This window comes from Zonotrichia albicollis, chromosome 1 (genome assembly GCF_047830755.1).
Source record: "Zonotrichia albicollis isolate bZonAlb1 chromosome 1, bZonAlb1.hap1, whole genome shotgun sequence".
NCBI lineage: Eukaryota > Metazoa > Chordata > Aves > Passeriformes > Passerellidae > Zonotrichia > Zonotrichia albicollis.
In genome coordinates this window covers 63,978,122-64,003,423 of record NC_133819.1, presented here as the reverse complement: position 1 = coordinate 64,003,423, position 25,302 = coordinate 63,978,122, and the positions used below count along the sequence as shown (strand labels likewise).

Below are 25,302 nucleotides of genomic sequence, written 5' to 3'. Positions count from 1 at the left end.
GTTTTACTTTTTTTAACTCTTTTATCCCTATTCTTATAAAAATACATTTTTATTTACTGGAAAGCTTGTCTTCAGCACATTGTTTGCAATTTTCTTTTAGTCTAAACAGGATTTCAGAGAGATGACAAGGCAGTGGGAGAGAAAACCTGGTATGATTTTTCACTGTTGATCACAGAGAAGGAAAAGGCTATTTCTTGGGAAAGATTCCTTCAAGACAGGTAGAACCATCCAGATCAGAGCCTCAAATCTGGACTTAGAGGGCATGATTGTGCCCTCTTGGATTTTTGTTTAACATTTAGATGAAGTTTTGTTTTGGCTATGCTTGACAGTCAGAAAGTTACACTTTCAGCCAAAGCATGAAAGGAAATACTGGGGTCTTGGGGGATGGAGGGAAAATGTAGAGAGGGAGTAAATCAACCCTAAGTAAAAAGCTCCCATGAAGTTGGTAGCATAACCAGACAAGCAAAGCAGCAAAAAGAGAATGAAAAATTTCAGCCACAGAAGTCAAAAGCTGCAACTTTCTTACAGGGAAGGAATACATTGCATCTCATTTCTGCTCTGCCTACTGATACCATCTACAGAAATCTATCAGCAGTTGAAAGAGGGTTACATTCCTTGTCAACACATTCCACCACATTGGTGTCTTGACTTTCAAGAGTTCATTAAATGCACAGTCATGGAATTTTCTTTGAAGCAGAAAGCTCCTTTATTTTGGCCTCATAGAACCATTAATAACTCAATTTCTTTATATATTAATTTCCCTCCATTTCTTGCTTCAGCTATCAGCACCACAATAAATTTACCTAGAAGCAAATTGTGGCATATCTTTCTATATATATTCCCCCTATCCATGTATATGTATGACCCCCACACAAATACACATATGCATAAACATAAAACCTGACAGTGAATAGCAGAATTTACTGGAAGGCAAGAAAAAAACTAGCATATTCAGAAACAGGAGAAAATTAACACTGAATTATAAATTATACAGCTTAGCTATTAGACATATTTTACATTTTGTTCTTCTGTCATTATTCTGTTTCTATGATTATGACATTTTATTTTTGCATACCTATCTTTTAGGAAGATAGCCCCTTTGGAAGATCCCATTGAACTGGGATGCTCACAGAGCAAGACCTGACTAGGTTGCTTAGAGGGAAAGAACAAAACTGGAGTCAAGAGACTGAAAAGAGCGTGCTAAGAATACAGCACAGTCAGTGGAGAGTGGTAACAGCTATGGAGCCTTTGTCTTTGGGCAGAAGCTGAAAAGCACAAATAGATTCAAGTTAACAGTGCCAGAATAGCAGCTCAGTGAAGTCATTGTACGTGTTCCCACCAACTGCAGAGAGCTTTGGTCCAACATTAGGACATGTTCCTGTGCTGTACTTTCTTCCCATGCAATACCTGCCTCCACAAATATTTATTTCTAGTAGTGATGTGGATGCAGACTTCACTCAGGGGAGACATAGGACTGGGAGAGCAGAGCATGCTTGAAATTGCTTGAAATGTGACTTAATAAGAGTCTACCAGACTTGGTGTCAGCTCTTCTGTCCCTAAGACTTAGAAAAACTAGGTTTCCGATCTTAGAAAACTGTTCTGTCTTTATTACAGTTTAGAAATATCTGCAAGAGTTGTAATAATACAGTCTAATTTTCACCCAGGGAGTTCCAAGCACAATGAATGAAAAATGAAGGAAGTCACCTGCAAGTAATTGCTGTACCTCATAAGCAGAGCACAGAATTGGTAGTCTCATTAAAGGTGATAAAAGCAGGACTCTTCATCTGGAGAACCTGTGAAATCACTGCTTGTGAAATATCATTTAGTCCTTATCCTCAGACAAAAATGATGGGAAGCAAAGCTGCTCTGCTCTACCTCTTCACTGAATTCAGACCTTTCAGCCATTAATACAACCCACAACCAGAGTCAGCACTGCACCAATGGACTTTCCTACTGGCAGAAAGTCCCTGTCTGGATCAATACAGCCTTGTAGGACACTGTTGGTGGGAATGCTAGAATCTCAAGCTCCAGACCCAAGGCTGTACATACTTAGCACTTCATGATGTACAAGAGACAGCTGTTATATGAACCAGTAAAGATGTACATATCCCAACCGAGACAACAGGGAAGACATGCAAGTCCACATGTAATTCAGATTTAAACACTACCCAATGTGGCAGACATCCCAGTGCCCTAACTCAATAAATGAGCATTTTCAGAGCTTTCACCAGGAAACAAAAAATAAAAAAAGGAAAATAAATTCTACCTCAACATCTTGAAAAGAGGCAGTTACCTCTCCAGGGTTTCTTCCTCAATTAAGCAGGGCTCCTTGCCTTGGTTGGATAACAATGCACATTCATAAGTCCATGGGTGCTCAGACTTTTGTAACACAACACCATTTATGGCACAGCTAAAAGACATTGTTACTTTCCCTGACTAGTGAGGCGTCAGCTCAAGCTGGTGTAATTCACCTATTGTCCATCAGTAGACAATTCTAATATAACACTGGAGGCAAATATAAGTGCATATAACTGGTGGGAAAGAAGGGAATTAAGTTTACATTCATCACTTCTGTAACACTTCAAAGAATCTGAATAAAACAGTGTTTTATTCATGTGTTGGTGGAACTGTCTCCCCAAAAATCAGAGTCTCTTGCACTGAAAATAAACTTGTTTTGATTGCCATGTCCTAAGGAGAACACCATAAAAGTGATACAACATAGGATCCTTCTCAGAAACATCATTTTGTTCCAGAGAATCTCTGAACCTAAACATTTCCTTTCAGGCACTTTATTCCCAGAGGAGCCTGGCTTTCTGCAAGAACCCTTTGTAGTCCAGCTGGATGTCATTACATAATTAAGCCTGTGAGCCAGGAGGTAGTCTTGAGTATGGCAATTTTACAATGTAAGATCAAAATGTTATTCTTTCTTTCAAAAGACCTGGTGCCATTTGTTGTAGTGCCTTTATGCAAGGGATCAAATATAGTATTGATTATTCATTATTATCTTTAAAGAGGTCAGGAAGCTTCTGGAATTCAGAAGATTTCTGGGGATCTGAAGTGATATAAGGCCTCGGGGCTTGATGACTCTTCTTGACCTGAAGCTTTGAAATATCACCTGCTGTCTTGATTGTTCCTACTTGCTGCCTGGGATTTCAAAGTCACTCTGTCTCCCTTTTTTCCCCCAATGTCTTTCAGACATTGCCAGATCAAGAGAAGCAAAGAATGCAAAAGAAAGTGAAAGTGAGAGACCAGGAGTTGCAAGCCCAGCTGGCATAGATCTGCTTTGCTAAGCTCGAATTGGAAATGAATATCATTATTCTTGTTCTGCTGCATCCTACTGAGTTTGGTTATTGCATCACACAGAAGAGGCAATGGGCATGTCCCGTGGCCAGCCCCATTGCCTTCAACGTGGGTTAACCAAATGTCCAATATCTCAACACAGGGAGTTTTTAAACCTTTCTCTGGTGAGAGGAATGTTTAGAGGAGATTAGGAGTGTTGTTATATGTAGACCCTGACAAAATTTAAGACACTGTCTTCACCAGCAAAAAAAAAATCAATGTCATAATAATCTAAACACTATATTAAAAGTTTCCATTTTCAACAACAGTGCCTTTATGTTGTAGAATAAACCTCCAAGAGTGCTTTTTGGCAGATGGTTAAATATTTAAGTAGTTGGCCACAGATTTTTAAAAATTGAGATAATTAGAATACTTGAAGCAGTTAATATTTATTAGTCATGAAGAGTTTGACAGATTAGATGTTTTCCTACCCACACATTCTCTGTCAGAAAAAAAAGCAACCCAACAACCAACAAATCCAAATAAAGCCATAAAATAAAAAAAACCAAGCCCCCTTATCTTTCATTCTATGGGCAATAAACTTTGATATGAAGCAGAAGTAGAAGGCATGGACTTCCCAGTTTACTTGGTGTAAGACACTGAGAGTAGTTGCTGTCACTTAATTCAGGAAAAGGCCAGGAAAAAAAAATGATGGGAACAACAAGATCTCTGTGGAAATGCAGAAAGTTGACCCTGCAAAGTGCCCAGGATTAAAACCTGAAGACTGAATCTTCTGCACCACTTTAACTTTCACTATAAATTATGGTGTCCCTAGCCAGGTTGCAGGGCTACTCCAGTCACTGGGGATCATGAGACAGCCCATTCCCTATTAACCTTTTTCCTTCTGTTGGCCTTCCTTACAGGAGAGGAGATGCATGGAACAAAGGCAGACCAGTTCTGGGGCACTCCAGAACTGCATCAGAGAAGACACCAAGACATGGTGGAGTCTTGACCTCCTGTCCTTAAAACGGGTGACAGGAGGCCAAGAACTGGGGCTGCTCTAGGGGCTGGCTTCACCAAACATGTCCTCTTGTATGTGTCCAGAAATCTGGCCGAAAAGAAGGATTGCTGGTTGTCCCACAGACTGTCAGTAGCTGTAAATATTCAAACAGAATCTGGGCTCAGACAAACCCTGCTTTTGCATGGAATGCATATGTTACTAATGTACGATAGAGCGGCCACATGAAACTCCTAGTCACCAGTTCATGCAAAACATGAAAGTACCACCAGTGTTAGACAATGTACCTGGCTGGCTGGAAAGACACTCACCTCTATTATATCTTACCTCTTCTTTTTAGATAGCACCACTGGGTGGTCGCTATGTGCCCCTGTATGCAGTCCCTTGGGCTCCTTTGCACTCACAGGCAATAAGGCACCTCAGTAATGACATTTGCATGTATCCACATGCAGTGTTAAAAGGAGTGAATGCGCAGGATTTACTGTGGCAGGCAGGGGGATGAGTGGGATGGATTTTCATTGCTGTCTACACAGCAAGGTCACAAGGGCAGACAGGAGTAGATCATACACCTACTCTTACCTGGTACAAACCTGTAGGGCAGGACTGACTGCCTTGCCAGGCTGAACACAGGCCTCATCTGGAGTCACCACAGCACTGCCCTCAAGGAAATCAAGAGACAGACTAGCAAGTAACCTTGGATACCACCCTGTGCTGGTGCCAGTTTGCTCTCTTAAGGGGATGGTAGCTGGAGTAGAGCAATCTCTCAGCTATACCCTCCCTTCCTGTGATCAGCAGAGAAGAACTGCTGGAATCACTGAGGAGATTTTTCTTTGTCTTACAAAAATCTTTAAGGGCCATCCCTGTCATAGATGAAAGGATAGGGTATTTTTCTCAACTTTTTTACTTTCATTATAATGATTTTAGAGATATTTTTCCAGTGTATTCCAGCTATTTCCTTGTCTGACAATAGCAATTCATGCTTTAATTATATCATTGGCATATTGAGACTGTAGGAAAACGGGTAGGATTGTGAACTACTAGGGAAGAAAAATGTGGTTTTGATGAGCAAACACTCAGAAGTTTCCAGCTCTCATAGGTTTTCTTTGATTGCTAAAAAAGCATGTTGGAGAAAATCTGTTAAAGTTTCAGTATCCTTCCTCTTCAAGGAAAATCCACAGTTCTTAACCCTTAAGAGCACCATCAAGACTCTTTGCAAACCAGAAGACAAGACAAGACTAGAACCCAGCAAAAAAAAAAAAGTCACAACCTTTTAAAAAACAAGTGAAGTCCCAGAATCCTATTACTCACCATACAGACCAAAAAAAAAACCAAAAAACCAGAAATGAACCCACATTGTTTCCTCTTGAAGTACCCAGAAGAAAAATCTGTACCTTAAAAAGGTTTGACCTCAATATAGGCCATAATGCAGAAATGTGAGGATCTTGGAAACTTGTGCTTTTCCTGGACAGAGGCCCAGATTTTGTAATATATCTTGCCTGTTACTATTTTTCTTGCTTCTTCCAAAGTAGAAAAGGTTCTTTTGAAGAAATGTGTTTTCTAGACACTTTGATACACCAGAATTGGGGTCTGTTTAAATACTTCAAATTTGACATATATACACATGTAGTTATAACATTTTGTGAATGTGAGCCAACATTGCCTTTTCTGGACCCAGTCCTTCCTATCAATATGTTGTAAGACACTAGACAGAGCAGTGTCTATCCTAACATGCAGAGTATGCACTAGACCAGACAAATAACAGTAAAACACTCAACTTTCTGTGCCTTCACCTTCTTCACCACAGTTTTAATGAACAGCACCTGAAAGAATTTATGCCCATGTTGAAATTGGAGTTCCAGGACACAGTGCTGGCACATCACATCTGCTTTGAAAAGGAACCTTTTCCTCCCCTCAGCCTTACTTCACACAAGGAAATCTATCAATAGCTCGATCCAGTGACTATCAGCAGTATGAGTATTCCTTCTGAGGCCGTTTTCCTACCCTGGCCACAATGTGCTTTTGCATGTTGTCCTGCTATTCAGTTCCTGATGCTTTCCAGGCTGAGATGAAACTGTGGCTACAAGACATTACCCCTACCCTAAGGTGCTCATGGCCTGTCACATACATCCCCCTCTTTTGCTGTCTAGAGAGTATGGATGCAAATGCTTTCCTGTGTGTTATCTCATACCAGTTGACTGAGGGCACCAGAGAACTGAGAGATCATGTCTGATCAATACTTTTCATCCAGATACACCTTGAAATCCAGCTAGAAGGGGGCCAGCCATACAATAATTCATGATTACTAGCCCCACTAAAATTAATTCCTGCCATATCTTATCAAACAATCAGCCATGAGAGAAAGTTTTCCCTACTGGAACATGCATAAGTCACTCCAACTTTTGTGGCTGTGAACTGAAAGCAATTCTTTCTCCACCTTCCAATGTTTGCTCAGGTGCAGCTTGGTTTCCATGTGGACTGATTGAGGAGAACCTGCCTCAACCGGCGAGCTAACAGGAGCCACCAACCAACTGGCACTGACTGCAAACAAAGTCTTCATCCCTAAAGAGTCTGTTACATAAAAGTGTACAACATAAAACCATCTTTGTGTTTGTGACTTACTGTAAGTCCTTAGGAGGTTTGCCTTTAAGGATGACTACATTTTTAATCAATCAGCAAGGCAGGCAGTATGTAAAGTTCATGCTAGCTTGAGCGGCAGCACACTGTGTTTTTCCCCTGGTGAACAACCCCCTCTCAGCCCCTGAGCTTTAGCTGGTGAGGTTATGCAGCCTTGCCTATTAGGACTGCTCTCAGCCACATGCCTGACTGCACTCTCAAGTCTCAGGGCCAAGAGTAAACTTTGAAGGAACCCTGCCAATTAAATGTAAGCAGAAAACAAAGTCTTCATTTTTCAGCAAAGCTAATGTGGTCAGAAATGTTCTCATGCTGCTGCTACTGATAATTATTATTTTGCATTCAGTAACGATGGCTGTTAACTAGATTTGAATATTAAATTCTGTCATGAAAATGAATGTATTAAAAATGAAAGTTGATCAGATTGTCATTGGTAAATAGACTAAATACATTTTACTACGGGTGAAAAGTGGGCCCTTCTGTGACAAATGTTTTACAGTCTTGTTTGGGGATCTTACTGGAAAAAGAACCAAAACTTAGATGGCACGCATTATCTACAACAGGCAAAGACAAAACATTGCAGAAAGGTTAGTCCAGATGAATTCCAGCAAACCCTTTATATCATTTCATAGTCCAAGTAGATTACAGCAGGTTGCAGAAAACATATTTGAGGAATGACATGCAGAATTTAATAGAATATACTTGGATTAGTTCTCCTACTTTCTCCATTTAAATATAATTGTTTCAGTCTTCAGTTCAAATACAATAATGTTCCAGTCTCAGTGTTTAATTGTTCTGCTGGATTGTGACCCTGCCTGCAATGAATCTAACAGCACAGACAGTCTCCAAAGAGGTCTTAACTTAAAAATGACAGCATTTTCAATTCCTTTAGCTTCTTTTCCTTTTCAGCATTAGAAGCAAGTGGTGTACATACAACTAGAAAACTCCAGTGCTCGAAGGATCTTGATTGTAATCTTGCTACCCTGTGAGGCAGCTAAAAGCTATGGCAGGGGAGATGGTCATCTGACTGTCAGGGTTGGCCCAGAGCTTCTAGAGCAGTCTGGGCACTGGGAAAAGCAAGGTGGGTATAGAAAATTTCAGAATGTCCCAGACAGATGCTTGGTTGCCTGCTGCACTGCATCAATGGATTTCTTGTGGGAATATATTGGATTCATTTCTCTTGCGGCCTCCTAACACCATGAAGGTCTCAGGTAGGTGCCAAACAGAAGGGAGAACAAAGAATTTTGCTTCAAAAAGCCCTTCAAAAAAGATCAGATGCACTTCAGCTTAAAAGAGAAGTAAGAATATGACCATTCCAAAGGGATGCTTGTAATTTCTACCATGATTTCCATAATTCAATACCTTACAATTATGCATTTCAAAGTCATCTGAAAGTACCAATAAAGACAGATTGATTACTTTATTAGTATACATTGCTATGAGACATTATCATTTGATGCTGCCAAAGTCAGTTCTATGCCAGCCCTTGATCTAAAATTAGAGTAAGGACAAGGAAGTGTTCTTTCCTCTACAATGATCACCTAAACCCAAATGAGCCAACAGAGGCTGAGAGACCATAAAGCAGTCAGTACCAATGAGTGTTTGCTCATGGAAAACCACAGGACCTCCAAACAGGCCCCTTGGATCTTTCTTGAGAACATACACAAATTTCAGCTCCCAGCCAGCAAAGTGCTCAAAACATCCACTAGGGACAGGGCTTGAAATTTACCCAGAGAAGGTAACTAGGCAGGAGAGACACACTGTGCAGCAACGTGAAGGGCTCAGAGTGGTTTTGGTTTCCCGAAAAACATCATCAGCCATAACAGAAGTCAAAGGTATTGTGCATTGACTTCTGCTCCCTGCAGCTGCTCCTCTGAGAATAACAGAGATTTCATGGTGTCCATCCCTGCAGCTCTTCCCTGCCTGGGCAGTGCAGAAAAATCTTAACCTTGAGCCTGGGCAATGCCATTTCACAGATACTGAGCAGAGGGTCAAGGATATACCTTTTGGCTCTCACTTCCAAAGGCAGGTTTGGCACTTCTTCACAGTCACCTAACTGCTCTTGAATTCAAGCCCTTGGTTAAAGTAGGGAATCTGTTTGTTGCTCTCTGGAAGACAATGCCTTCCATATAACCCTGACCCAAAGTAGATGTAAGGTTCTGAGAGCTCAACCTGCACCACAGCCTCTCCATCCAGGACCACCTGTGAAGAGGGTTTACTCAAAGGAATGTCCTCATCTAACTCCACAAGTGCTCAGCCTGCTTTCACCTTAGGACACGAGATGGGTTTGTACGCGTGTACCTCAAGCTATTTCTGTGCACCCTTCATGTGGGCATTGGCCCAGATCCATGAGTGTGTGTGCATGCAGATAGATAAACACATAATCTGGAACTGTTTCAAAGCAAGGGAAACATTTCTCTTTCTTTCTTTTTGTCTTTCTTTCTTTCTAGACATTTTGCAACCACTTGGCCTTGGGATCTTCCAGGGAGCTGTGTGTATATATGAGTGACACATTTGCCTGTTTTCACAGCTCCTGCCTTATGTCAATTTAAGCATCTTTCCTACACCTGGAGGAGTTCAACAAACATCAGCTCACAGGTGTCACACTCCATTGGCTGAAGGCTGGCTCCAGAGAGTCTAGCCAATATCTGCTTTGGCTATTAACAGCCTTGGAGAGGCCAAGCTCAGTGTGTGTGGGGAAGCAGGGGGAGGAAAAGGTGGAAGGAAAAGGAAGGGGGGGTAACATGTATGTGCATGTGCATTTGCTGCTGCTTTAACTTTCCATCCATTTAAGAGTTTAAATACTACTCAAGCACTTAAAAAAACATTAGGACACATTCCAGCTTTCTCTGCCAGTCAGAGGGAAAAAATGTTTGAAACCCTGCATCTCAGCACCCCGAGGGCTTTATGATTTGTTAGGTTTAGTAGTTCAGAGGATTAAAAAGACAGAAATATTAGTAGAAAAAGAAGAGGAAAAAGTCAATGTATTCACTGAAGCAAATCTAATGGGTTGCTGGGCCAGAGAAGAAAAGGTTCTACTACCTGACTGAATCTTATTTATATTTCTTGCTCCACAATAAAAAATAATTTTCTAGACATCCCCCCCTTTTTTTTTTGCAATGCTAGTCACATTTCCTAAATCCTTTATCAACGACTGCTCTGCATATGAATGGGCTGTAATTGAACTGTCACATTCATGAAGGTCAGTAACCTTTCATTAGGAAGAATGTGTCTTTCTTGATAAATTGCAAAGTCCCTGAGGATTTGAAAGCATTTTTTTTATTTCATTCTTTCAAATATACCTTAAAAATCTAACACAGATCTTTCTCTCTTTTCATAGTACTCTGACAAACCCCTCGTCTTTCTCTTTGTCATAGGCAGTTCCATGCAAAATATTCAATCACAAGCTTTCACTGTGACCTTCTTAAAAACAAAATGGGAAGCATAAGCCCCCCACCCTCAACCCCTTACTTTGAATTGCAGATTGCTAATACTTCTGCTTAAAAATCCCCAAAAGTCAAAACCCTGAGATTAGAAGCTTTGCCATGTCCTTGCTTCTTCAGACTGGTTTGAGTTTCTATTGTAATGCAACCTAAGTCACACCCTGTTGGTGCCAGTACATAGTCCATCTTCTTGGTGTGTCCATTTCTGTGCAGAGATGGATTAATACACCAAGTAGTGACAGGCTGCGTAAGAAAAACAAACTGGGGGAGAGAATGGGGGAGAAAAACAAATTGGGGGAGAAAAAAAACTTCTTTAGTACTACAGACAGTTTTCAGTCTCTTGCCACAGGATAGCTGCATGAAATTCGTTCTTCCCTATCTTAGGAAAATAAGCTTTTCAGAGGGTTGGTTTTGCACCTTGATCTGCACCCTGATACAGCAGGGTCCTTAAAAGAAACTGACTGGCTGCCAAGTTCATAACTGCTGCCAGAAGTTCAATTCCTCCTCCAGATTCTGATCAGAAAGCGTGCAGCAGGATGCATGGAAATGTGTTAAGCTTCCCACCCTTACCAGTGCAAAGGTGCCTTCAGAAGTGTTAAAATACTACTGAGGCTGCTGGGGCAGAAGCCATCTGTTCCTGTGCCACGTTCTAGCTAGCTAAGCCTAGTGCCCATCTTCAGCCACTTGACTGGCTGGGGATTGACTGTCAGAAAAAAAGACAACTTGGTGGAAAGTCAGATCAAGATGGAAACACCACAACATGAAGAAGGTGAGACTTGATAAATGGAGGCAAGCATCTGGCCTTCTGTGTTAGCTATTCAAATGCTTCAAAAAGTAACATGAATTGCAGGTTCTTGAGAGACTATCCTTTTATTGTCAGCACCCATAAAATTGTGGTGATTTGAGGTGTACCCCATAAGATGGAATATAGAGTAAAGAGGAACAAGGCATAATTGCTAAGCAGTTGAAATACTTTGATGGTACAGGCCACACTGGAAGCTTTTTAGCTGGAAGGAAAAAAGAAGCAAACATTTCTTTTGATTTTTTTCAGGAATGATTGAAGAATTAATACTTTAATTAGGCTTAATTCACTTTTCTGAAGACTTCTCTCATCTAGTGAATTCTGTTGGGTTCATATGCCCAGCATTGAATGGGAATCATTTACTGCAGTACCACAGAATGAATCTTCTCCCATCAGTAACAGAAGCCATAGAAAAAAGACTCTCACAAAGCAAAACAATATAGGTTCCGCCTGACATCCATATTAACATCCTCCTTCAGCAGCAAGAGTTTGTTTGAATTCACATGGAGAAGGTCTTTATTTAAAAGCTAGATGTCCTCTCATGCTCCAATTCTGCAATAATTCTCTAGACACAGAGCTCACGGTGAAGGGTAGCCGGGGCTGCCCAGAAGCATAAATGATCCTAGACAATTAATCATCTGAATTCTCTCTGCCACTGGAGAAGTGAGGTACTTGCCATAACACTGTGAAGAAAAAGACCAGGCTTCATCAGTGGCCAAAGGGATGTGGCAAGCACCACCTATAACTTTAAAACAACAGAAAGGCCTTCACAGACCATCACTTTCAGAGCCACCACATTCAGTCTGCTCAGTGTAGGAGTCTAATGTAGAAACCCACACTACAGTGGTATCTAAGGTCAATAAGCAAAGAGTGATTCAGACTTCTTGTGAACAGGGACCACTAGATGCATCAAGCAGGCAGGACTGACTTCTCTACAAGCCTGACTAGGGCACCAAGATGACTTTTGTTTCTGCTGACTGCACAGGAAGCCAAGGTCTAGCAACTTGGCAAGGTGTGCAGAATTGCTCACCAGTCTCTTGACCTGACACACTGTCCTTGCTCCTGTTTCATACTGGGCAACAGGAATACAGCTCCCAGTTTCTAGCTCCCAGTGTCATTGCTGCTCTGTGTGGAATATATAAATATAGTCTTGTGTGGAACTTTTCAACTGTACATCAAGAGATGACTTTGTAGGAACTCCCATTTTGGAGGCAAGATGCTGACTGCTTTACTACAGAGACTAAGCAAAGAAGAAAAAACAAGTTATATTTTAATGTTGGACCACTTAATGTTTCCAAGTTATGGACCAGTTTTCCCAAGTGTGAATTTGGAGACCACTGATGATTTAATCTCCTGCCATGTATTTGGGTGTGCCAGTGATCTGGAGAATGTTTTCATGCAAGGGCCCAATCATCCAGACACTTCCATTTGCTAAAAAAATTGCCAGAATTAACTAACAGTTAAAGCAATTCAAGTGGAAGACTGCAATCTTGGGAAAGAACTTACATCAAAATAAATATTTTCGCAGATATTTTCTAGCATGCCTGCCCTAAAATGCCCTATAGGCAATAATTCCTAAGGTGTACTGTTATTTTTCTTCTCAGATAAAATGTTAATAGCAAAGTGAATATGAGGTTGCTATTTACAAATCTCTGTAGAATTGATGTTTTGATTCATGCACTTTGGTCCTCTGTCCAGAGTATACGAATGTTTTTCCTCACTTGGAACTTAAGGTAGTTTCCTACATCGCAGTACTCAGATTCATATGCAGCTAAATGTTTCTGTATATCAGGGAATTCAGATTCCAAGATTCCAGTTGATAACTGCTTATGGAAAAACAGCAGAACAGTATATCACCTCATTGTATATATCCAGACCAAAACAATGAGACCTCTCAAGCACTCCACATTGTGTATAAAATAAAAGTCATTAAAGAATTTGTTTAGAAGTGTGTTAAGCATTTTCCAGGCAGGCGGTGAATAAATCCACTTTACCACTTCATGGCTTTACAAAGAAGCCCATCCATTAACATGGGAACCCTCTTGTTTGCATTTCTTAACAGCTGACATTTGTACCTTTCTAAGGAAAGTGAAGGGCATCTCATTGCCTCATTGTTTAAATCAGTGTGAAAATAATGGGGATGATAGGGAATTGGAGCTAATTTCCTTTGTCTCCTATTCAGCAGATAATGGTGGTATGTGTGGGATGCTAAAGGCCAGGCAGAGGAGGTGACCTGAAGATGACTTCATTCTTATGAGGTTTATCAAAGGCTCCTGTCAGTCAAATGCATGCTGAGAGATTGGGGACTGGCCATCTGGTCCAAAGTTAATCAAAGAGGAAAAAGGAAAGTGAGGAGGTGAAAAATCCCCCTGTCAGCTTTGTGGAAGGTGGAGGGAGAGGCAGACAGAAGAGGGAACTCGGGTGCTCCAGCAGCCCAGTACCCAGACTCGGTGGCTGCAGGGGAGGCACGGAGCAGAGTGGGGTGGAGGAGCAGCAGGGAAAAGGAAAGATATCGTTGTTTTGAAATTTCCCTGGGATGATCCCACACCGGCTTTAAGTGGCAAGCCTGAAGGTCACTGCTGCTGTTAGCCATGCAGAGCAGAGGCAGAATTGTTTCACTTGTCCTCAGATAAAAAAAGGGGGAATGACTGACTCACAGCAGGGGACCAGTGTAATATAAAGCACAGGGTTTTCTGTCACAGAGCCAGACTTCCTTCCTCTGAGTTCTGCTTCTTGCAAGCAGGAACAAGAGGTAGAGCCATGCCACCTTCATGTCCTGCAGATTCAGCCATACTCAACTCCTCACCTTCTACCCCCCCCGCACCCACTGGGCTCAAAAACAGATGTCCTGCAAGCACTACCCACAGCCAAGAGGTTGGCATAGTTTTCCCATAATGGCTTTTCTGTCAGTGCTGACCCACATACATTTTTGTGCTGTGTGTAAGCTAAGAGGGGTATAGAACAGGGATTTATCAGCAAATGACTTGGTTTTTGCTGGGCATCACACAATGCTTGTACGTGAAAGTGAAGGCACCAATCAGATAACTAAAATACTATTTAAACGTGTGTGCATGTATTATGCAAAAATGCATTTCTTCACCAAAGATGCATTCTGAAGTAAAACACCAGAGTGTGACAGCCTGATTTCCATAACTAGCCCTGTTCAGCTGCTCAAATCAGCTAAATAGAGACATATTTTTAAAACTACAAACGTCCAGATTGTGAATCCCTCCTTCATGCTGGCAAGTAGTCATGCTAATGAGTAGTCTCCTTGACTCCAGGGGAAAAACTTGCCAGCAAAGGTTTCACAATCCCAGCCCTAAACATTTCTAAAATGATTAACCAATGTGAACTAACTTGAAACAAAAAAGAAAAAAAAATTAAAGGAAAAAAAAAGGGAAATAGGGGAAGGTGGTTTTTTGAGGGCTGCAGATTGAGGCTGAGCAATAAATGTATTCATGGAATTAGCAGAGCAAGGGATGAATGTGCTTCCTGTAGTACACACACACACATAGAGGCTCCTCCCTCCAGGACAGAAACACCCTAAACCAAAGAGAATGAGAACAAAAGAGTTTGGCAGCCTCATATACCTGGGGGTGGGACTTTCTTCTCCATTAAGTTTCCATTTCGCATCCTCCTCAGGTCGAGGTCCAGTCAGGCCCCCATAGAGAGGAACATATGGAAAACAGTGGCAACGAGCTCTGCTCTACCTGCAGCTTTGCTGAGCTGAGTCTCCTCCAATGCCCTGTTTGGGAGCATCACTTTGCATGGCCAAGTGCTGCAAAACAGAGTTGAGAATAGCGAGAATAGAATCAGACAGGACTTTTCAACCAAACCTTTACAAAGCACCTAACCCAGGGAACCGCTGCTGAACAGAGGATTTCAGTTCAGGATATACAGCTCTGTCTGTACATACAAAATACAAACATAACTATAGATTCACTGCTTGCTGTTCTCTTATTTTTATTGAGTTTTTAAAATAGCAAGCTTATGGAAAAGCTGCCTCCTGCACACTAGGCAGCCTGAAACAGGCCCAGTCAAAATTGAGCAAGGGTGGATAGATATTGGGACATCTATAATTTTCTTGCTGCTAATGTTTGATGTGACCCTTTTGTATGGCAATAAAAGTCAGTGAACTATCTCAGGTACCAAACATGCACTCTGCTTTTACATATCATAACTTGCATTTACTTACTGCTGAACTGCTTTACCTGAACTGTGATGACTTCAGAAGGAAGAGAGTTAACAGCACTAAGGGTTCTTTTTTGTTTTTGTTTTTATCTGAACAGCTCTAGATCTCAGAGAAATATGACTAAGAAAATGATCTTTCTCAACCCCTGGAAACAAAATGCAGCCATTTGGATCCCAACATAAAAACAAGCATCAGCATGTCTGAAATTCTCTGCCGGCTATAATTAAAACTCACGAGTGACTACTACACAACTGTTTCTGTCTTTTTGACATGAAACATGCAGAGATTTAGAAAAGGACTGACAGAAAATTCAGCAAGGAAATTTCACCAGAAACCTTCTATCCCCTGGAAAAATTAGGTATTTTTATCAGGCAGCAAGCCATTATCATAATATTTATGATTCCCCTTGCCCAGTTCCTGCTGGATCTCACAGAAGGAAAAAGCTTTAGGCTTACCTGTGTCTGGCACGGATCCCTAGTCTAACACATTGGTTGAATACACAGGCCTGAACATGCTGTCATCAGCATATCCTCCTCCTTCTTGTGGGCCTGAAATAATTCAATATGCTAAATTAGACAAAGCCCTAAATCAATCAGTAGCTCCATTTTTGTCAGTAGCTGAGAGTATTTCCAAAAGCAGGTAGGAGATTTAGCTACCTAACCCTAACCTCATGGACAATAAGAGACCATATCCCCTTGAAGACATTGAGAACATTGAACTGTGCTCTTTTCCCCACACTTCCCACAGCTCCCCTATTTCTAGTTAGAAATCACATAATTGCAAATTTCACATTGTCAAGTAATTTCTGAAGGACTTTTTCAACTTCTCTGTTATACTTCATGGTCAACAGCACACATGCTGAACACATTCTTTAATGATAGCCACAGTAGTAATTCACACAGAAACAGTTTGCTTTCAAACACTTCAGAATAGTAAGGAGTTGGGGGAGGGAAGTTATCAGCACTAATACAATTTATTAGACAAACCCTATGTGGATGCCATGGCAGGTCTGCTATCAAAGGCAAAAACCTTCAGGCTTTTTACATCCCATAATCCCAATGAAAGCCTGCTTTTGCAGATACCCTGCAGTTCATGAATCACTGGCTGTAGCATACAAAATCCCCTATTTAAGTAATTACTGTACAATAGACAAATCTGCACAGTGGCTGATGTTATATAAAATATTCCAAGGCAGTCTCAAAACCACAATATATTAGAAAAAAATCTCAACTGGAAACCAGTGTCTTTCAGTTAGTATATATTGTGGAATAGGGGATGCTGTGATCTAATCATACTAGGTCTGTCCTGAGGACTGGAAATGGTCTGGCAATAGAGGAACCCAAGCCAGTCACAGACACTGAATGGCTCCTACCTCTAGACATTCTTTTCTATTTGTTTCACGTGGGCTTCAATACACCCTCAAGCTCCTGATTTTTACATAATTGGACGGTTCTGTTATTGCCAACTTAGTTTTCAAACATCAAAGAACACAGAATCATCTCAAATCCATGCATTGCCTGAATAACGGGCCTGGCTTCCTATGTTCCATTTATTCAGCAGAATGAACACAAAGCCCCATATTTTTAGGAAAACACCAAACCTAAACCCTGATCTTGTCCATGCATTGCCTTGGTAATGGAGCTGACTTCCACATCCTCATCAGAATGAAACAAAAGCCTGGTATATTAGAAAGACAACAAAATTTCACCAGAATCTTATCTCTGTACTTGGCTCTGATTTATCCCCACACCTGAAAAGTTCAGCTTCTACATTCAGCAACAAGGAAGATAGGTTTTCTTTCATGAGAAGTCCTTATTTGCCTAACTTTGGTTTCATCTGTGGACAAATTACTTCACCAAAGCTTGTACCCTTCAGCTAGTCTGTAAATCAGACTTGAGTGACAAGCGAGTGGCATTTTGCCAAGTCACTTCCAGAGCAGACCAGCAACGCTCAGTCATACCCACATAATCAGAAAACAAACATAAAATGATAAAGAAGGGCAGAACTGTGTTACAATTTACAGAGCGTGATGAATATGTTCAATTTGGATTAATTATAAAATGTGTTCTATTCATCTACTTGCAATTTAAGATCTGACGAATGGCACAGCAGAAAAAAAATCTGAACTGGAAAATTAGCACCACTTTAATTGCAAGACTACTGACTTTCCTCTTTCTTTCAAAGGAAGCACACAGAACTTCTTCAGTGGATGCCATGGCTTTAGAAATGCTATCTGAATCAGACTTAGCATTTTCAGAAATCTCCTGTACCTCCCACAGTGTCCAAGGTTTATTCCACACTTTATTTCTTGTTCTTGGTGCAAGAAATCTGCGGGACAGTTGGAAGTTGGTTTGCAAAAGAAAAATTATAGTGCACCACAAACCAGAAGGTCAATCAACATTTTGGAAGTGCTTTATGAACTGGAAATCTTTCTCCAAAGTATTTCACTACAGCCCAATAAAACATTACATGCTGGTGGAATTTTGTCCTTTTAAAGTTGGCAGTGCTTTCTTTGCCAAAGAGTAAGTTTTGTTCAGAGTTAATTTGCTTTTAGTGCTCCTCCCAAAATCAATATAATCACTACAGTGCAGGTTCCTGAGATAGTGCAAATTAAGTGACCCACAGCAACCAAGGCACAAACACCAACTACACGGCGAAAACATGGAGGGACAGCAATTACCATTAAAAAAGCAAAATCTGGCAAAGGCTGTCTGTGTCAGGTTTGTGTGGAGCTCCCAGGCAGGCTGCTAACACATAAGTTTTTGTTTGAAGGAAGGCAGAGCTAAGATGCAGAAGACTTTTCTGGGTTAGGTCTGCCTTTTTGCTACGAGCATCAGTCACAAAGAGTGCAAGGGGTTTAAGACACAGTGAACAGTTTGGCAGAAATTTGGACTGCTCTGTATGTGGGATGTTGTGATTCCTCCAGCTGCAATTCCCTAGGATGCATTTCACCTAGCCAACACCTGACAGGAAATATTTAGGAGGTTATAAGTCTTCTTTAGAAGAAAGTTACAGCAGGAAGGGGTCCAATATAACAACTAAAACATGAAAAAAAGCTTTCTCACAGTTTGTGTTTTAGGTGGCTGGCTGAAATCCTGGCTCCATAAAAAGTCTTTTACTGTCCACTTCCAGGATGCCAGGTTTGTCAACATCTAGCTAACTTTCATATATATTTGACCTACTGTGTTGCCTGGCATCATAGTCAAAGAATAGCAGATTCAATCTCTGTGTGAAGAAGAAACACAGCACACAGTGAGATGGTTTGCACAGCCCTACCTCAGGAGGCAGCCATTTCATGCACAAAGAAGGTGTCCCCATCCTTGTCATTTATTGGATTTATTTGACAGAGGCAGGGAAGGAGAACTTGGAGAGCATTTTTTGACACAGCTGATGTGTTGATGCTGATCTTATTTTTTCTCTAAAGAGTTTTATTGACTCAATAGATTACCAAGATTTTAGATTCAGGGATCACATTGCTGCAGCATGACAACCGATTTGTCTGCTGTAACAGAGACACAGTTGTACCACAACTGTTCCACAGTATCTGATCAACCTTTTTCATACACATATAGGTTACTTGGATACTTTAATTTAAAGAACAGAACAAAATATCCAGCCTTATGAAAAAGGGGAGTTGTGGCTGTCATACAGATGTTTTGCTGAAAAAAGCCCTAACTCACAAAGAAAATCAGAGAAGTGGGAAAGAATGGGTGCAGCCTATTCACTCCTACCATTTCTTTTGAGTTTAACAAACCCATTGCTGTCAAATTGCAGCTGTATAAAAAGACAAGATAGTCAGTGTTATCTTCTCATCTTCTCATCATCTAAGCCTGAGAAACAGAAACAAAAGTTTTAAAAGCTGGCTTTATTTTTTTTTTTTTTCTGAGGCATGTCCAATGACTGATATCAGCCATTTTACCTGTTTTCCTGGATAAACTATCAATGAGAGCAAGCACTGGAGTGTTTGTCCATCCTGGCAGGGTATATGAACTCACAGAACCATGACTGAGATTAGAACACAGCATCCAGGAAAAAAAAGGTATTAATCTGTGCTTTTTCTCTTGTACTTCCTGTTAGCCCACACCCTTCCAAAATACAGAAAATGAAAAGACCATCAGAAGAAAGTATCATAAAATGAAAGAAAAAATCCCCATGGTTCTGATAATCATTTGGAATATTCTATATGGCCACCAAATTCAAGCAGGGATCTTTGATATGTTGTGCTGCATTATGTGACTTCAAGAAAATGAGATGGGAAGGTAAATATACAAAGTAGGATTTAGCAAGATGCTGGGTGAAGAGGGACAAAACCCCTTTTTATGGTTGTCAGGAAAAAGGAGGGTGACATTCTTACAGAGTTAGAAGGAGGTCAATAAATCATCATCCTTATCTTGCAAACAGTGCCTGTGACTTCAAAAATTAGCTCATTTATTCTGCACAATTAAATTTATTGAAGTGTGACAGAAAAAGTTTAGCAGTCGCTGATGCAGAAAGGCAGCAACAACGGAGGCAGACAGCTGACTGAATGACACAATTAGTTGATTTTCATTTTATTTATCAATATAATTATTGAATTGTATTCATCTTATTTCACAGATTTTTACCATTATTAGAGCCCAGGCCTCAAGGGAAAGAATTAGTTCAAATTTTCAGTCTAACTTAATGTGATTATCGAGCTAGTAATAAAAGAGAAGTTCTATAAAATGCTACACAATCTTGTATTCAATGTCACCCCACCATCCAGCCCTGAAATCCAGAAACCTTTCACGTAAAAGCAGTAAATTGAATGTGAGTTGTGAACATCCTACATTCCCTAGGTGGCAACCGAACCTGTGTTTGCAGGATCCCAACTTGATGTGACCTTAAAGGAGCCAAGATTCTACCTGAATTTTAAACTCAGGTATATGTTTCTTTCTAAAAAGTACTCCAAACAAACAAACCCCCAACTAAATGAAAACCGACCAACCAGAAAAAAAATCCTCTAAAAAACCTCATTGCATCATCTTTGACCCTACCCCTATGACAAGGTTCAGTAAACTTATCTGTAAATGCTGTGAAAACAATAGTGCCAGAATATTAGAGAAAGACTGCCATGCCAGAGGAACAGTGGATGAGTATGGTTCCTATGTAATTACCATACTTGCTATTTTGATACACACTGAAAAAATATAATTCCAAAACTTTTGACAAGTTTTTTTTAAACAAAATACCACAAATACTATTTACAAATTAGAGAGGTTAGCAAAAGTTATTTTTCTTCTTGTCCAGTCCAGTTGAGAAGCATCTAGACTACTCTAAGTTGCTCTGGCTCACTTCTTGGCATGCCTTCCTGTCAATCACATTGTCTGCTTTGGTTTTAACCTTGTAAGAGACAGAATGAGAAAGGCTGGACCTGACTCACACATGTATTCCACTCTTGCTTTCTACATACATAAGGAATCAGGCACATGTTCAGCAGTAAGCTATAGAATAATTCATGTCCTTTCTCACAGGTTCAGGAAATTAGACCACATGCTATTGCAAGTGTCTAACTTTTCCGATGTTTTGAAAGATTATTTCCATTGCAACTAGCTTATTCAGTTCTACCCTCCACTTACTATTCCATAAAACTTAATTTATTTGCTCTGAGAAAAAGACATACGGGCCTTTCTTTTTCTAAATGTTGGTCAAAGTGTCATGGAGCATTGCCTAAAGCATTAAAAAATATAATTCTATAGCCATAATTAATAATAATGAATATTATTACTTATGATCAATGAGTGATTTTGGGTGTGAAAAGACTTCCAGAATTCCCACTGACTTAAACAATATGTTCCAGTTACTAGGATCTTGATGTCTGTGTAGGTTCAGACTATATTTTGGGAATTTAGTGTACTGACTTCAGAAGTGAGCAGGAAGAGAAGTTTATGTCTGTAAAATATATAAATTATTAGCGCTAATAAAGTGGATCCCACTGGGACTATTCGACCTAATTATCTAAAGAAAAAGGGATCAAAAGGAAGAGAACTGTATATTGCACATTTTCCTTTGTGTGTTTCTTGGGGGCAAAGACTGAAAGGTTGCCTTTCCATTTATGAAGAATTATACACCCCACTGGGACCCAGAGTTGATGGAAACCATTCCATAGCAGCACCATGCAGTGAGCTGCCCACCTCCAGAGAATCAGGAGCAGCAAATGAGCCTTCTCTTCAGCACTAGAAAAGATTTAACAAAAGGACAGGTGGGTACAAATAGGGATCAAAGGACAGAAGATAATTTTAATGGTTTAATTGACTGAAGATATTTCCATTGCAGTCAAGACAAGCAGAATCTCACCTACTTTTGCTTGTACTTGGCTTAAATAGAGGAGAAGAGATTACCTTCAAGGATTAACTTCCTATAATCTCTGCAAAATTCAGCAAGGTTCTCATCAGCAGGGAGGAACAGCATATGAACACAGGAAACAGGCTTCTAGACCTGAGAGAGCATTCAGCAGTTCAATAACTACTATGTCAGACTTCTTGGTAGTTTTCTTTCCAATAACCTCAAATCATCTTGCAATGAAAGAGCTTTCCTGTGTTATGAGATCCCAGTTCAGCAGGTAAACCTCCCTTATTCAGACCCCCTCAAAAGAAAGGCCTTTGAACAAAAAACAACTGGACTTTACTAGAATATAAATGAGAATTCTTAATTTCTCACAGAATTATCAGGACTGGAAGAGACCTTGAATGTCATTTAGTCCAACCGTCAACCCAGCACTGCCACAGCTACCCCTAAACCTGATCCCCACCTGCCACAAGTCTCTCCAACATTTCCAGAGATGTGACTCCACCATGTCCCTGGGCAGCTTTATTCAAGGCTTAGTCGCTCTTTCAATAATTTATTTTATTTCTAATATCTGTTTGGAACCTCCCCTGGTGCAAATTAAGGCTGTCTCCTCTTGTTCTTTCACTTGGTACATGACAGAAGAGATGATCCCCACCCCACCACCACCACCTTCCAGGCAGTGGTAGAGAGCAATGAGGTCCCCCCGAGCCTCCTTTTCTCCAGGCCCTCTCACCCAGTCCTCAAAAGACAGATTTTCTAGACCTTTCACCAGATTCATGGCCCTGCTCTGTACATGCTCCAGACCCTCAATGGACGCTTTGAAGTGTGGTGCCCTGAACTGAACACAGATTTTGAGACATCACCAGTGCTGAGTACAGGGGGAAAATCTCTGCCCAGGTGCTGCTGGCCACACTATTGCTGCTACATTCCAGGATGCCATTGGCCTTCTTGGCTGCCCGGGCACAGCCTGGTTCATTTTCAGTGGCTGTCAGCCAGCACCCCCATGTCCCATTCTGCTCTCTCAGAGTCACAACTCTCAAGCCACTCTGCCTGTAGTGCTGACTTGGGTTCTTGCGAGTCAGGTGCAGAACCTGGCACTTTGCCTTATCAAAGGTCACACAAGTGGCCCCAGCCCACTGATCCAGTCCATGGAGACTTCTCTGTACAGCCTTGCTGCCCTTCAGCAAACCAACAGTCCCACCCAGCTTGATGCGTCTGCAAACTAACCGGGGATGCACTCAGCCCCCTTGTCCAAATCGTCAACAAAGATGCTAAACTGGACCAGAAGATGAGCCCTGTGGAACACCACTGGTGACCTGCTGCCAGATGGATTTAGTTCCACTCTCAGGGCCAGACCAGCCAGCCAGTTTTCCCACAAATTGGACTGACTAGGTCAAACATAACCAGCATAAAATGGATGACATAAATCCATTTTCCCCTGCCCACTACATCCTTGCAGGGATGCCTTCTATCCTGGTTTCATTCAACTCAGTCAATCTTTAGAGCAGAGCAGGCCATGCATAACCAGCCCTGGTCCTCTTCCCATCCAAAGACACTTCATTATGAATCTACTTGCTTTTATCCATTATGTCTCAGCCTGCCCACTGGAAGCATCTTGTAGTAAACGGTTGCTCCTTCCTGTCTGCCATACCCTACCTCATCTATGAAGCCACCTTTTCCTTGACACTTCATGGATAAAAATGGTAGAAGGAACCATCTTCCTCCCACAAGGGCTGCAATTGAGTCAACTGTATCTTATCACAATGAAATCTAAGCTCTGAACTGAGGATAAGTAAAACAGACACTGTCAGTTGAACCTTGGTGTTATCCTAATTTTTCAGTTGGGAAACAGGAGCCAGGAAAAGGAAACATCTAAGATAATAAAGATTAGTGTGGGGCCACTGACCTCCTAGGTGCCTTGCCCAATTCTCCAACTTGGCTGACTTATATGGCATGCCATAAAAATTTAGATGAGTCCATTTGAAAGTCTTCCACGTTCCTGGAAATCCTTAGAGAACTTACCCACTCACCACTCATAAGAATGTTGCTCTTGTGCATATATAGAGCATTGGGCTTAATTAATCTGATGTACAACATTGCATCTTAAAAATGTCAAAAGCCTGAAGGATGCTTTTCTCCACCCATAGCAATCAACAGTGCTTTGTTTTTCTCTCCAGTTTTCAAAATAAAAACTTCACCAGGCCAGTTTTGTTCAAGGATTAATTTGATTTTTGCCTGATTTCACAGCCTTCCCAGATTAACCCTGTGGACTGCTGTATAACCATCAGGCCTTTGAGCTGACTTTTCATTCCAAATCAATGTTTTCTAAATAATTATTTACCCATGAACAGGTCATAGAGGCCCTATGGCAATGTTTTCCTCTGCCTTCCATATGCAGAATCATTACTCAAAAGGGCAATGTGCCTCAGGTTTCCAGACTGCTCACCAATTCATCTTTTCTTTAAGCCACATTATGCATAAGCATTAATGTGCAGCACCAAATCTGGAGAAAGCCAGTCCAATTCTTCAGAGGAAACAAATTAATTGAATGCCATCAGTTAGAACAAAGTGCAGAGGCACCCTGGGTGTGTGAAGTTCCTGAACCCCTCCTAAGCTTTTCAACTAACAGGGTCTCAGGCAACAGTAAACAGCAGTTCTGAAAAGCACATGAGGCAGTGCCATGAAATTTCATTTTTCTATATACAAGTTTTCTTATCCAAAAAGTGAAGATTTACCAGCTAGCCCAAAACATTCAGCATTCTGGTGTAAAGGAGGCTGCCAACAGGAATTGTTCCAGAGCTGAAACTGGGCAAGCAGGAGGAAAGAGAGAGGATCACAGAGGTGAGTCCATGGCATGAAGAAGTGTAGTCAAAGTGTCACAGTGGCACAGTGTTTTAGGGCAAAGGAGCACACTCTTCCACATGGTTTCCGCTGGATTGAGTAACACCTCCACTCGGACCTGCCCTGAATCAAACACAAAACAAAATTCCCTTACAAGGAAGTTCAAGTGCTACAAAAGATGGCTCAGTTCTGTCAACTCCATCTTCCCCACCAGTGTTCTGCCCACCAAGTTCTTTGCAGCGTCTCTCAAATTATAAATAGATCAGCATGACAGATCTGACCTTCACCTAGGCTGACTTTAGTAGGTACAGGGGCAGGTTGCTGCTCTTTCAAAGCTGGTAACCCGGACATGGCAGTGTGCTGTATGTGTAAAGGACAGTAATTGGAGCCGACGCATGTTAGACTGAACAGGTAGCAGAGCCAAGAGCTGAGTTCATGACTCTTTTCCTTGGCTCTGATGAGATTGAGGGTAGGACGTGCTCAGGGCTTGTGCCACCACTTACACAAAGTTTCACAATGAATAAGACGGATGGTGAACGCTAAAAGTCAGATCCTGAAGGAAATGGGGAAAATGGAACACTAAAATTCTCTGGGGGAAGTGGTGTTTTGTCCTATGCCTAACTGCAAACAACATAAATCAACAGAGATCAAAAAAAATGTTCCTTCTCCCTGGCTCTCAAAACCTTTGAACAGTAGGAGACTCAGTAGTCGAAGGCTAAACAAAAAAATGAAAGGAGTGATTAGAGTGAGGGAGTAGATCGGTACACAAACTTTGGAACAGAAAATACTG

General features: G+C 41.1%; 1 long non-coding RNA gene across 1 annotated transcript in view; it reads right to left on the bottom strand.

Moving 5' to 3' along the window:
* The window catches only part of LOC113460893 (uncharacterized), a 37,137-nt gene extending 12,519 nt beyond the window's left edge, over window positions 1-24,618 (bottom strand). Inside the window, exons 1-3 of the long non-coding RNA XR_003382784.2 lie at window positions 24,407-24,618; window positions 15,821-15,913; window positions 14,764-14,951 (exon numbers count right to left, since the gene is read on the bottom strand). This is a non-coding gene — a long non-coding RNA (uncharacterized LOC113460893). The remainder of the gene's footprint in view (window positions 1-14,763; window positions 14,952-15,820; window positions 15,914-24,406) is intronic.
* Between the last annotated feature and the right edge of the window lie 684 nt (window positions 24,619-25,302).